Source organism: Bison bison, unplaced genomic scaffold, assembly GCF_000754665.1.
Source record: "Bison bison bison isolate TAMUID 2011002044 unplaced genomic scaffold, Bison_UMD1.0 scf7180017864461, whole genome shotgun sequence".
NCBI lineage: Eukaryota > Metazoa > Chordata > Mammalia > Artiodactyla > Bovidae > Bison > Bison bison.
The window spans coordinates 8,514,411-8,527,330 of NW_011495023.1; the positions used below are offsets into that span (position 1 = coordinate 8,514,411).

The 12,920-nt window shown below is 36.7% G+C and overlaps 1 protein-coding gene across 1 annotated transcript in view; it reads left to right on the plus strand.

Moving 5' to 3' along the window:
- Positions 1–12,920, plus strand: part of GPR158 (G protein-coupled receptor 158) — a 296,434-nt gene that overhangs the window by 128,159 nt on the left and 155,355 nt on the right. The gene's annotated exons all lie outside the window — the stretch shown is intronic.

Consider the following 12,920-nt stretch of genomic DNA (forward strand, 5'->3'; position numbering starts at 1 on the left):
AGACCTAATTAAACTTAAAAGCTTCTGCACAACAAAGGAAACTATTAGCAAGGTGAAAAGGCAGCCTTCAGAATGGGAGAAAATAATAGCAAATGAAGCAACTGACAAACAACTAATCTCAAAAATATACAAGCAACTCCTACAGCTCAATTCCAGAAAAATAAATGATCCAATCAAAAAATGGGCCAAAGAACTAAATAGACATTTCTCCAAAGACATACAGATGGCTAACAAACACATGAAAAGATGCTCAGCATCACTCATTATCAGAGAAATGCAAATCAAAACCACTATGAGGTACCATTTCACGCCAGTCAGAATGGCTGCGATCCATAAGTCTACAAATAATAAATGTTGGAGAGGGTGTGGAGAAAAGGGAACCCTCTTACACTGTTGGTGGGAATGCAAACTAGTTCAGCCATTATGGAGAACAGTGTGGAGATTCCTTAAAAAACTGGAAATAGAACTGCCTTATGATCCAGCAGTCCCACTGCTGGGCATACACACTAAGGAAACCAGAAGGGAAAGAGACACGTGTACCTCAATGTTCATCACAGCACTGTTTATAATAGCCAGGACATGGAAGCAACCTAGAGGTCCATCAGCAGATGAATGGATAAGAAAGCTGTGGTACATATACACAATGGAGGACTACTCAGCCATTAAAAAGAATACATTTGAATCAGTTCTAATGAGGTGGATGAAAGTGGAACCTATTATACAGAGTGAAGTAAGCCAGAAAGAAAAACACCAATACAGTATACTAACGCATACATATGGAATTTAGAAAGATGGTAACAATAACCCTGTGTACGAGACAGAAATAGAGACACTGATGTATAGATCAGTCTTATGGACTCTGTGGGAGAGGGAGAGGGTGGGGAGATTTGGGAGAATGGCATTGAAACATGTATAATATCATGTATGAAACGAGTCGCCAGTCCAGGTTCGATGCACGATACTGGGTGCTTGGGGCTGGTGCACTGGGACGACCCAGAGGTAGGGTATGGGGAGGGAGGAGGGAGGAGGGTTCAGGATGGGGAGCACGGGTATACCTGTGGCGTATTCATTTCGATGTTTGGCAAACTAATACAATATTGTAAAGTTTACAAATAAAATTTAAAAATTTAAAAAAAAAATAAAAGGGAAAGAAGTCAAGAGAACTCCTGGGAGAGCAGGGAATTGGAGAGAGGCCTTATATGTCCAGGTAAGGTATAACTTCATTCTTTTGCGTGTCAGCATCCAGTTATCACCAAGCCATTTATTTTTTCCACCATTAAATTATATTGACAGCCTAATAAAAAATCAAAGAAAGAGAGAAAAAGAAAGTGAAGTCGCTCAGTCGTGTCAGACTGCGATCCCATGGATTGTAGCCCACGAGGCTCCTCTGTCCATGGAATTTTCCAGGCAAGAATACTGGAGTGGGTTGCCATTTCCTTCTCCAGGGGATCTTCCCACGTAGGGATTGAACCCCGGTCTCCCACATTGCGGGCAGATGCTTTACCTTCTGAGCTACCAGGGAAGCCCATATTAAAAAAAAAAAATCAGTTGACTGTAAACGTAATGCTTTATTTTTTGACTCTTTCAGTGCTATTCCATTGTTCTATTTGTCTGTCTACGTCTTGTACCACAAGAAAGTACCACACTATCTTGATTACTTTAGCTTTGTAGTAAGTTTGAAATCAGGTAGTGTGAGTCTTCCAGCTTTGTTCTTTTTAAAAATTGTTTTGGCTATTCTGAGTCCCTTGCATTTCCCTGTGAATTTGGGGATTAGCTTGTCTAGTTTCTTCTCTTTTCTTTGTCTTGGTCTGTCTAGCTAATAATTTGTCAACTTTGTTGATCTTCCAAAAGAATGAACTTTTTAGTTTTAATTTTTAAAAATTAAAAACCATTTTGTTTTATGTATTTTTCAGTCTGATATTTATTTCATCCATTTTGTTTGTTTTTCATAGGATTTCCTCATTTCTAGTTTCTTAAGTTAGAAGTCTAGGTTAACTTAAAATCTTCATTTTTAACATGGGCATTTACAACTATAAATGTTCCTTTATTACACTGCTCTAGATATATCCACTTATTTTGGTGTGCTGTGTTTTCACTTTTATTCATCTAAAAGTATCTATCTGTCATACTTTCTTTGACTCATTAGTGAACTGCATTGTTATTTCCACGTATTTGTGAATTTCCAAATTACCTTGTATTATTGATTTTTAAATTTCATTCCATTTTGGTCAAAGAACATGTTTTGTATAATATAAGTCCTTTTAAATTTATTGAGACTTGTTTTTGGTCTAACATACGGTTATGCTCGGAGAAGGCAATGGCACCCCACTCCAGTACTCTTGCCTGGAATATCCCATGGACGGAGGAGCCTGAAAGGCTGCAGTCCATGGGGTCGCTGAGGGTCGGATACGACTGAATGACTTCACTGTCACTTTTCACTTTCATGCATTGGAGTAGGAAATGGCAACCCACTCCAGTGTTCTTGCCTGGAGAATCCCAGGGACAAGGGAGCCTGGTGGGCTGCTGTCTATGGGGTTGCACAGAGCCGGACACGACTGGAGTGACTTAGCAGCAGCAGCATGGTTATGCTGGACAATGTTCCATGTGTACTTGAAAAGAGTGTATATTCTGCTATTGTTGGATTGAATGTTTGCTGATAGATGTCTGTTAAATCTGGTTGATTTATAATGTTCAAGTCCTTTACTTTCCTGTTGATTTTCTACCTAGTTGTTCTATTCTTTACTGAAAGTAGGGTATTGAAGTGTCCTATTGTTGAAATTTCTATTTCTTCCTTCAATTTTGTCAGTTTTTTGTTTCATGTGTTTTAGGGATCTGTTTTTAGATGCATGCTGCTGCTACTCCTGAGTCACTCAGTCATGTCTGACTGTTCTATAGCCTGCCAGGTTCCTCTGTCCCTGGGGATTCTCCAGGCAGGAATACTGGAGTGGGTTGCCGTGCCCTCCTCCAGTCGGGATCGAACCTGCGTCTCTTAGATCTACTGCATTGGCAGGCAGGTTTGTTTTGTTTTACCCCTAGTGCCACCTGGGAAGCCCTTTTAGGTACATACATATTGACAATTGTTATGTCTTCTTGATGAATTGACCTGTTTATCCTTAAAGATTGTCCTTCTTTGTCTCTAGTATCAACTTTTGTTTTAAATTGTGTGGTATCTGATATTAGTACAGTCATACCAGTTCTCTTTCCTTGCTGATTTCGTGGTATACTTTTTTTCTGTGCTTTTGCTTTCAGTCTATTTGTGTTTGAATATAGAGTGTGCCTCTGGTATACCACAGATAGTGAGTCATGGGTTTTTTGTAGGGAGAGGACCATTCCTGTTTAGATCTCTTCAATTTTATTATAGTCTCTTTAAACTGAGGTTCTAAATGTTGAAATTAATAATCTATCTGTGAATGGTTGTTTATTGTAGATTACTTTATTGCCATTAATGCAAAGACTGTTTTAGTGTTTTGGGGGCAGTCATGTCATAATTTGGCAGTTTATGTGGCTGATTTTTGTGAATTCGATCACAGTACCCTGTATTTTTTTTATTACATTTTATTTTGTTCCAGTTAACCTATTGTCCTTTCAGTTTCTGCTTTTATCAGCTTGTATGTTCAATGTCATACCAGTGACAATGATTGGGATAAGTGCTAACGTTTAGTGAGTATGACTGGGCATCCTGTTTACCTGATGTAAACTCCACTTGTCACTTGTTAGATGTGTGACCTGAGAGAGGTTGCTTAGTCTCTTCATCTATAAAATTGGGATGATGATAATCAATCATATCTAGCTCACTGAGTTGCTATGAGGATTAAATGTATTAAAGTGTTTTAAAAACATTGACTAGCATATAGTAAATACTATACAAGCACTTGTAAAATAAAATTATCAACTCTATGACATAAGAAGTATTGTTACTCTCATAGGTGAGGAAGATAGGATTTCATGAGATTGAGTAATTTGCCATCTTCCATTGCAAGTTTCCATTGCTATTAAGCAGTTAATCTGGAACTTGAACTAAAGTGTGTCACACTCCAAAGTCCATGTTCTTGACCACTTACTCTTAAATATCATCCTCTCAATGCTTCAGTGAAGCTATCATTAAACACATTAAGGAGCATCAAGAGCAGATGCCTTGGAATTCACTGCCACAAATTTCCCTCTATTAATTAGAGCCCTTTTATGATTATTCAATAATGTTTTCAAATCTTTTATCCATTTCTCCATGAGAATAAGAAACTTTAAGAAAAAGTCATGAGAAATGCTTTGATGAAGTCTGTGTATATGCCTCATATGTACATATATTTTATTGGCATTGCAGACATCCTCAAAAAGGAAATGAGTGTATTTAAAACTTTTAAGCTTAGTGCAAATGCTTATTCAGTTCAGTTCAGTTCAGTTCAGTCACTTTCTTGAATATGTTTCTTTTCTGAACTTTTATGTATGTTTTCTTGGAAAAATTTTTCTTCTGTTTTAAAAAAATCTGTTTTCCTAAAGTCTAGGATGCATGTCAGTTTTAGATGACATTCCTACTCATAGGTATCAGGAATGCTGAAATTACATAGCTACTTTATATTTTCATCCCAATTTTTTGTTGATCAGATTAGAGTCTCAGGTAAGGCAAAGCATACTAAAGTTCTATGACTAGAAAGAGTGTGTGCAGGTTTTTTAATGTTATGGCATAGAGATTATTTAGAGGGGGTTGTTTTGATGATAAAGTTTATAACCAGTATTTTTACTATTTATTTAAAAATGTATATTCCTAAAATACTTGGAAACATTTTTGATGTTAAATATTTACTTAAAATGTGTCCAATTTTTTAAAAACTTTTTTGTGGTTCAGTGATGAACTAAGGACATTTATGCATCTTGAATTTTTTTTATAGAATTAGATACATTGTTTAAAATATTTTGCATGTTTTTCAGCTGAGAATGATAGCAATTATACCAATTAAAATGATTTTCTTTGTGAATGATAAATAATATTTTATTTTTCTCCATAATAAAAGAAAAGCTCAGTGCCATTTGAGAATATAACATTTAGTTTTGATTTAGCGTTTAATAGGCGGCATAGTTCCTGGCTTTTGGTTTAGCCCTGTGCCCTTTATTCTTTAGCTGATTTGCTAATTACTATTGAAAAACCCTCTAAAATTTCACTGGGGAAATGCAGATGTACATTCAGATTCTAAATACTTGAGAGGCAGCCAAGAACTGAGTGCATGCAAACACATTCTGAGTTTTACATAATTTTTTATATAATTACTTTTAATATCCAGAAACTTCCTCCTTCAATATCAGTACATAGATCCTTTCTCTATCAGCAAAAATGGAATGGATAAAATGTTATGATTCTTTCAAATAAATCAGAATAATGAAATACAGAATTTATATGATAGGTGAATGAGAAGGGGACATAAAAGATGGAGGGGAATATGGGATAATATTAATTGTATAATTTTTATTGAAATGAAAAACATTGCATAGAGGTACAGAATCATAAGTATACAGCACAACAAATCATCACAAAGGGAACACACCTGTATAAGTACCTGTATAAGTACCACTCAAGTCAAGAAAATAAGAATCACCAGACTCCAGAAGGTCTTCGCATGCCCCAACGCATCACCTTCTCCCAACTATTCCCCTAAACTAACACATACCCTGATTTCTAACACTTCATATTTCACTTTCTTATTGTAAACATTATATAAGTAGAATAATGCAGCACACATGACTTATTTTTTCAATATTGTTTGAGAGATTGAGAAATTCATCCATGTTGTTGTATATATGGTGGTTCAGTCACTAAGCTGTGTCCCACTTGTGTGACCCCATGGACTGTAAGCCTGCCAGGCTCCTCTGTCCATGGGATTCTCCGGGCAAGAATACTGGAGTGGGTTGCCATTTCCTTCTCCAGTTGTTGTATATAGCATTGGTTTATTTTATTTGGTTTATTTATTATTTATTTATTTATTTGTTTATTTATTGGTACAGGATTCTGTTGTATGAGCTTCCCTGGTGGCTCAGATGGTAAAGAATTCACCTGCAATGCGGGGGACCTGGGTTCTAACCCTGGTTTGGGAAGATCCCCTGGAGAACGGAATGGCTACCCATGCCAATAGAATTGCCTGGAGAATAATATTAGATAAATACAGTTTATTTCCCCTTTCTACTTTAGATAAACATTTGGCTTCTTAACAGTTTGGGATTAGTGCAAACAGTTCAGCTGTTTTTGCTTGTCTATTAGAGCATGTTTGCATATCTTTCAATTGAGTATACACCTAGGATTGAAATGTCTAGATAACAGGATATAATATGTTCAAGTTTAGTAGGTAGTGCCAAGTTCATTTACAAAGAGATGTATTAATTTGTGTGTCTGTCAGCACTATGTAAGGATTCTACTCATTCCATATCCTCACTAACACTAAAATTGTCAGTTGTTAAAATTTTAGCCATCTTGATAGGTATGTATTTATTATCTTAAATTTGCTTTTCTCTGGTAACTAATAAAGTTGGAAACTTTCCTTATATTTATTAACTACTGTGACATTCTCTTCATACCTTTGGTCAGTTTTAAACTGGAATGCTTATCGTTTTATTATTGAGGTATAAAAGTATTTTTATATTTGGTATTTGAACTCTTATTATTTCTATTAATAGTTGTCTGAACATTCTTTGGCATTGCCTTTCTTTCATATTGGAATGAAAACTGACCTTTTCCAGTCCTATGGCCATTGCTGAGTTTCCCAAATTTGCTGGCATACTGAGGGCAGCACTTTAACATCATCTTTTAAGATTTGAAATAGCTCAGCTGGAATTCCATCATCTCCACTAGCTTTGTCCGTAGTAATGCTTCCTAAGGCCCACTTGACTTCACTCTGCAGGATGTCCAGCTCTAGGTGACTGATCACACCATCGTGGTTATCCAGTTCATTAAGACCTTTTGTGTACAATTCTGCTGTGTATTCTTGTCACCTCTTCTTAATCTCTTCTACTTCTGTTAGGTCTATACTGTTTCTGTCCTTTATTGTGCTCATCTTTACATGGTATATTCCCTTGGTATCTCTAATTTTCTTGAAGAGATCTCTAGTCTTTCCCATTCTATTGTTTTCCTCTATTTTTTTGCATTGTTCACTTAAGAAGGCTTTTTTACCTCTCTTTCCTATTCTTTGGAACTCTGCATTCAGATGGGTATATCTTTCATTTTATCCTTTGTCTTTTACTTCTCTTCTTTCCTCAGCTATTTGTAAGGTCTCCTCAGACAACCATTTTGCCTTGTTGCAATTCTTTTTCTTGGGGTTGGTTTTGATCACCACCTTCTGTACAACGTTACAAACCTCTGTCCATAGCACCATAGAGCAACTTTGAGTTTGCTTTTCTGCTTGTATGTTCTCTGTGAACTAGACCATGATTTTGTTCCTCTTTGTTGTTGTAGCAAAGTGTATACAATGGGGCTCAGTAAGCAAGAGGTAAATAAAGTCAACAATGAGAAGAAAGTTGCCACTGCTTATGATCTGTGACCACAGGAAGCACCTAGTGTCAAAAGTAGTAGTGAGTTTGTGGTTTAGTGAAGCTTATATTTATCAAGCCTTTGGGCCTTTTTTCTATAAAAAGATCTTTAAAAAATTGGCTTACTTACTCAGTGAGATAAAATCCTAACATTTTTCTGAGACAGTTTCAACCCCCACAACCCCCACCAAAGCATCTTGCCATGTGTCAGTGTGAAGTCTGTAGACTTTTAAGGTGTCTGCTCCAGACGCTGCATTGGAAACCTTTAGCGCCGTGTTCTGAGAGTGGGCTCCACTGACTATAACAAGAATGTTTCAAAAATTAGTAATAGAAAATAGTTTATTTTAAAATTTTAACTGTATCATAAAAGAAAACATCCCTCCGCCGCTCACCCCAACCCCCCCCTCCAGTCCATCAAGCTTTTTAAACCAGGTTCTCTGGCAGCTAATGAATAATAGAGACACAATGTAGTTCTTTTCCTCCCTGGTGGAATACTGCATTATTTGTTATTCATGAGTTCTTGATTTCCTGGAAGATTGTTTGATGAAATAGGTGGGTGATGTACTCTGTCATCGCCTGGAGGCCTTTTAGATTTCCCCTGTTTGAGTGTTTTCCTTTTGTTTTAATAAACTGCTGATAGTTGTAGAGAAGAATCACTGGATGTTAGGATAATTAGCGTGTTTTAATACCAAATCCCCTCAATCCCACTCACAAATGACCAGATTCAACATTTTACAGTATTTCTTCACAAGTTTCACAGAAGGAGTGAAATACAAATAAATGTTGCTGGCTTTTTGAAATAATCTAGAAAACCCAGGTGGCGCTAGTGGTAAAGAACCCACCTGCCAATGAAGGAGACATAAGAGATTCAGGTTCTATCCCTGGGTTGGGAAGATCCCCTGGAGGAGGGCATGGCAACCCACTCTGGTATTCTTGCCTGGAGAATCACCACGGACAGAGGAGCCTGGGGGACTATAGTCCACAGGGTCGCACAGAGTCAGACACCACTGAAGCAACTTAGCACACATACATAGAAAACCCAGTTACTATATCGCCTTGCCAGGGTCAAATCTTTCATCTTTATGCTTCTCTGGTCTTGCCCTCTATTTTTTCATTAAGACTCAGGTGGGGCTAGTGGTAAAGAATCTGCCTGCCAGTCCAAGAGACATAGGTTTGATCCCTGGGTTGGAAAGAGCCACTGAAGTAGGAAATGCAACCCACTCCAGTATTCTTGCCTCGAAAATCCTATGCACATGGAGCATGGAAGGCTACAATCCATCGGGCTGCAGAGAGTTGGACATAACTGAGTACAGTGAATTCATTATAGCAGGAACCCTTTTTGGAATTAGATGTCTTCTGTCAAAGCAGAGTAGAACCATGTTTTTATCACTAAAGAGAAAGAAGTGACAATCTGGACTTCTGTGAACTCCCTGGCTTCCATTGCTTGGCTTGCTGGGTTTAGTTTGGGACTAAGCACCTGTGAACTGATCTGATGATTCTCCTTAGACCCAGACCTATTTTCAGGAATTCAAGTAGAGAAGAGTTACTCTACTTATATGCCCTGAGGTGAAGATTTGTTTTCTAAGATCTGAGCTTTGGGGACTCTGCTCTGGGAAGGGAAAGGCTTATTTTTTTTGTTTGTAACAGGTGTAGGAATTAACCACATTTCTTAAGATACATTTAGTATATGCATTTAAAAATTAATACTTTTCACAGACTTGAAACTTAATGATTCAGCAAACTGATCCATTTTGAATATTGCTTGAAACCAAGAAGAATGGAAAAATAAAGTTCTTGAAGTAAATTCCAAAGTGACTGGACAGTAGCCTCCGTTCCTGTTCATGGGAGAGTAGTTATTATTCTCTTTGGAGCCAGGCTCCTGGGGCTGAATCCTGACTGTGGCAGGTAAAGCTTTGGGCATTACCTTAGCAGTTGTTGCCTTAATTTTCTCATCGTTAAAATGGAGATAATGATGTAAGGTTTAATGTGTTAATACTTACACATTGCTTAGAACAGGACCTGGAGTAAATATAAAGTATTTACTATTATTTACTCTCACTTTGTTATGTGTTATCTCCTGTACTCTTGGCATGCTATGTTTGATGACCTAGTTTCCAGGTATACAGGCAATTAAAACATAATATAGGAGGGAAAAGACACTTCCAGAAGTATCTCTATATTTTACAATTAAAATATAACAAAATTAAGAAAGAAAAAGGAAATATAAAAACTAAGCAAAAGAGCTCAAATAATACAGCAGTCTGGGCTATTTAGTATATGAGAAAATAGCCATAAACCTTTAATAGCTCCAGAGGGCATTCATGTATTTCAGCATAGTTCAGTACCTATTGTTCAAAGTAATGATTCTGACTCGTGAAGGAAATGTTAAATTCTGTTCATGACGTTCAGTTCAGAGAAGCCAGAAAGTGTTTCACATTTTAGGAAGATTCTAAAACAAAGTAAAACAAATTAAAAGGTATTTAAAGATTTCTAGAGGATTTTGAATTATATAAATTTTATTGTATTTGCATTTTTGCCTCCTTTCAGTCCAAATTAATCTTCAGAATGATATGTAAATGTGATCCTTAGGCATAAGCATTGTTTGCATTAAATGCCAAACAATACTTCCCCTGTACATATCTAATTTTAGCCTTCATTTTAGCCATTTCCCTGCTCGTTGGTACCTCCATACAAAATCTTCATGACTGTCAAGCTGGCCAGGTTTTGCTCTGCAATTATGTTTAACCAGGTGTTTAGGTGAATTATATTGTTTGGTCGCTAAGTTGTATCCAGCTCTTTTGAAACACTGTGAAAAGCCTGCAAGGCTTCTCTGTCCATGAGATTCTCCGGGCAAGAATACTGGAGTGGGTTGCCATTTCTTTCTCCATAGATGGATTATATGTCATGGCAATTATGTGTTGTAGTATGCCCTGCAGTCTTTACATAATTTTTGTTGAGGGAGAAAAGACTGTTTTGCTCTAAACTCTTAAAAACTTTTTTAAAAATTGTGGTAAAAATACATAGGGGCTTCCCTGGTAGCTCAGCTGGTAAAGAATCTGCCTGCAGTGCAGGAGACCCCAGTTTGATTCCTGGATCTGGCAGATCTCCTAGAGAAGGGATGGGCTACCCACTCCAGTATTCCTGGGCTTCCCTGGAGGCCCAGATGGTAAAGAATCCACTTTAATGCCCATTAAACAGCTTCTCATTTTTATTTTCCTGTAGTCCCTGGAAACCACTATCCCACTTTATTTTTCTGTTAATTTAATTACTTTAGATACCACATAGGAGCATACAGTATTTGTGTTTTCTGTGACTGGCTTGTTTCAGTGAGAATAAAGTACTCAGGTTTCATTCATGTTTTCGCATGTGACAGGATTTTCTTTATTTTAAAGACTAAATAGTAATTCCATTGCCTGTATATCCACACTTTATTTACTTAGCAGTTAATGAGCATTTGAGTTGCTTCTACCTCTTGACAGCTGTGAATAATGCTCCAGTGAACACGGGTGTTTGAATAGACTCTGCTTTCAGTCTTTTAGATATATACCCAGAAGTGGGATTATTGAGTCATATGGCATTTTTTTTTTTTTTGGTTATTGAGTTCTCTATATCAATCCCTCATTGGATATATGATTTATAGATATCATCTCCCAGTTAGTAGGTTGCCTTTTAATTTTGATGACGGTTTCCTATTCTGTACAGAAACATTTTAATTTGATGTAGATTCATTTGTTTATTTTTACTTTTGTTTTCCTTGCTTTTGGAGTCAGATCCACAAAAATGTTATAGATTTCCAGGAGATTGCCACGTGTGTTTTGTTTTAGGAGTTTCTGATTTCAGATATTACATTCAATTCTTTAAACCACTGTAAGTGGTATAGAATAGTGGTCTAGTTTCATTCTTTTGTGTGGTAGCAGTCTAGCTTTCCTGACACCATTTATTGAAGAGACTATCCTTTACTCATTGTATCTTCTGATTTCTTTGTCATAAATTAGTTGACCAAAATATGTGTGGGTTTATGTCTGTGCTTTCTACTGTTTCATTGATTTTTGTATCTGTTTTTATGTCAATACCATACTATTTTGACTACTATAATTTTGTGATATAGTATCATGTTATCTGCAGATAGTTTTATAATTTCCCTTACAATTTTGATGCATTTTATTTATTTTTCTCAGCTAATTGCTGTGGCTGGAAATTCCAATACTATGTTGATTAAAATGGGGAGAGTGAGTATCCTGCCTTGTTCATGATCTGAAAGGAAAAGTTTTTCCTGTTCACCACTGAGTGTGATATTAGCTGTGTATTTATTGTTTGTCATATGTGACCTTTATTATGTTGAGGTATATTCCTTCTACACCTATTTTGTTGAGTCTTTTTTTTTATCATAAGTGGATTTTGAATTTTGTCAAATGCATTTTCTGCATTTATTGAGATGATCATATGATTTTATTTTTTTTGTTAATGTGAATCTTGCTGATTGATTTGCAGATGTTGAATCACTCTTGCATTTGTGGAATCAATTCCACTGATCATGGTGTGTGGTCCTTTTAATGTATTATTGAATTTCGTTTGCTAATTTTTTTTGAGAATTTTTGGTTATGCGTTCATGAGAAATATTGGCCTATATTTTCTTTTGTTGTATTATCCTTGTCTGGTTTTGGTATCAGTGTAATTCTGGCCTCATAAAATGAGTTTGGGAGTGTTCCTTTCTCTCCAGTTTTTTGCATAGATTATTAGATCTTCTTTAAAAACTTTGGTAGAATTCACCAGTGAAGCTGTCTTGTCCTATACTTTTGCTTGTAGGGAGGTTTTTGATTACTGATTAAGTGTCCTTGCTGGTTGTCAGTCTGTGCCACCATCTTAGACCCCCTTTCCGTTGGATATCATTTCCTTTTTTTTCTGTCTTTTTCCATTTCTTTCAGCAGTATTTTTCAGTTTATAAATTTTTTACCTCCTTGGTTATTTAAAGTGCATTTAAAGTACACTAAATATATTTGGTTATTTTGTTGTTCAGTTGCTCAGTTGTTTCTCACTCTTTGTGACCCCATGGACTATAGCACGCCAGGCTTCCCTGTCTTTCACCAGCTCCTGGAGTTTGCTCAAACTCAGGTCCACTGAGTTGATGATGCCATCCAATCATCTTGTCCTCTGTTGCCCGCTTCTCCTCCTGCCCTCAATCTTTCCCAGCATCAGGGTCTTTTCCAATGAGTTGGCTCTTCGTGTCAGGTGGCCAAAGTATTGGAGCTTCAGCTTCAGCATCAGTCCTTTCAATGAATATTCAAGATTGATTTCCTTTAGGATTGACGGGTTTGACCTCCTTGCAGTCCAGGGGACTCTCAAAAGTCTTCTCCAAAACCACAGTTCAAAAGCATCAATTTTTCAGCACTCAGCCTTCTTTATGGTCCAAC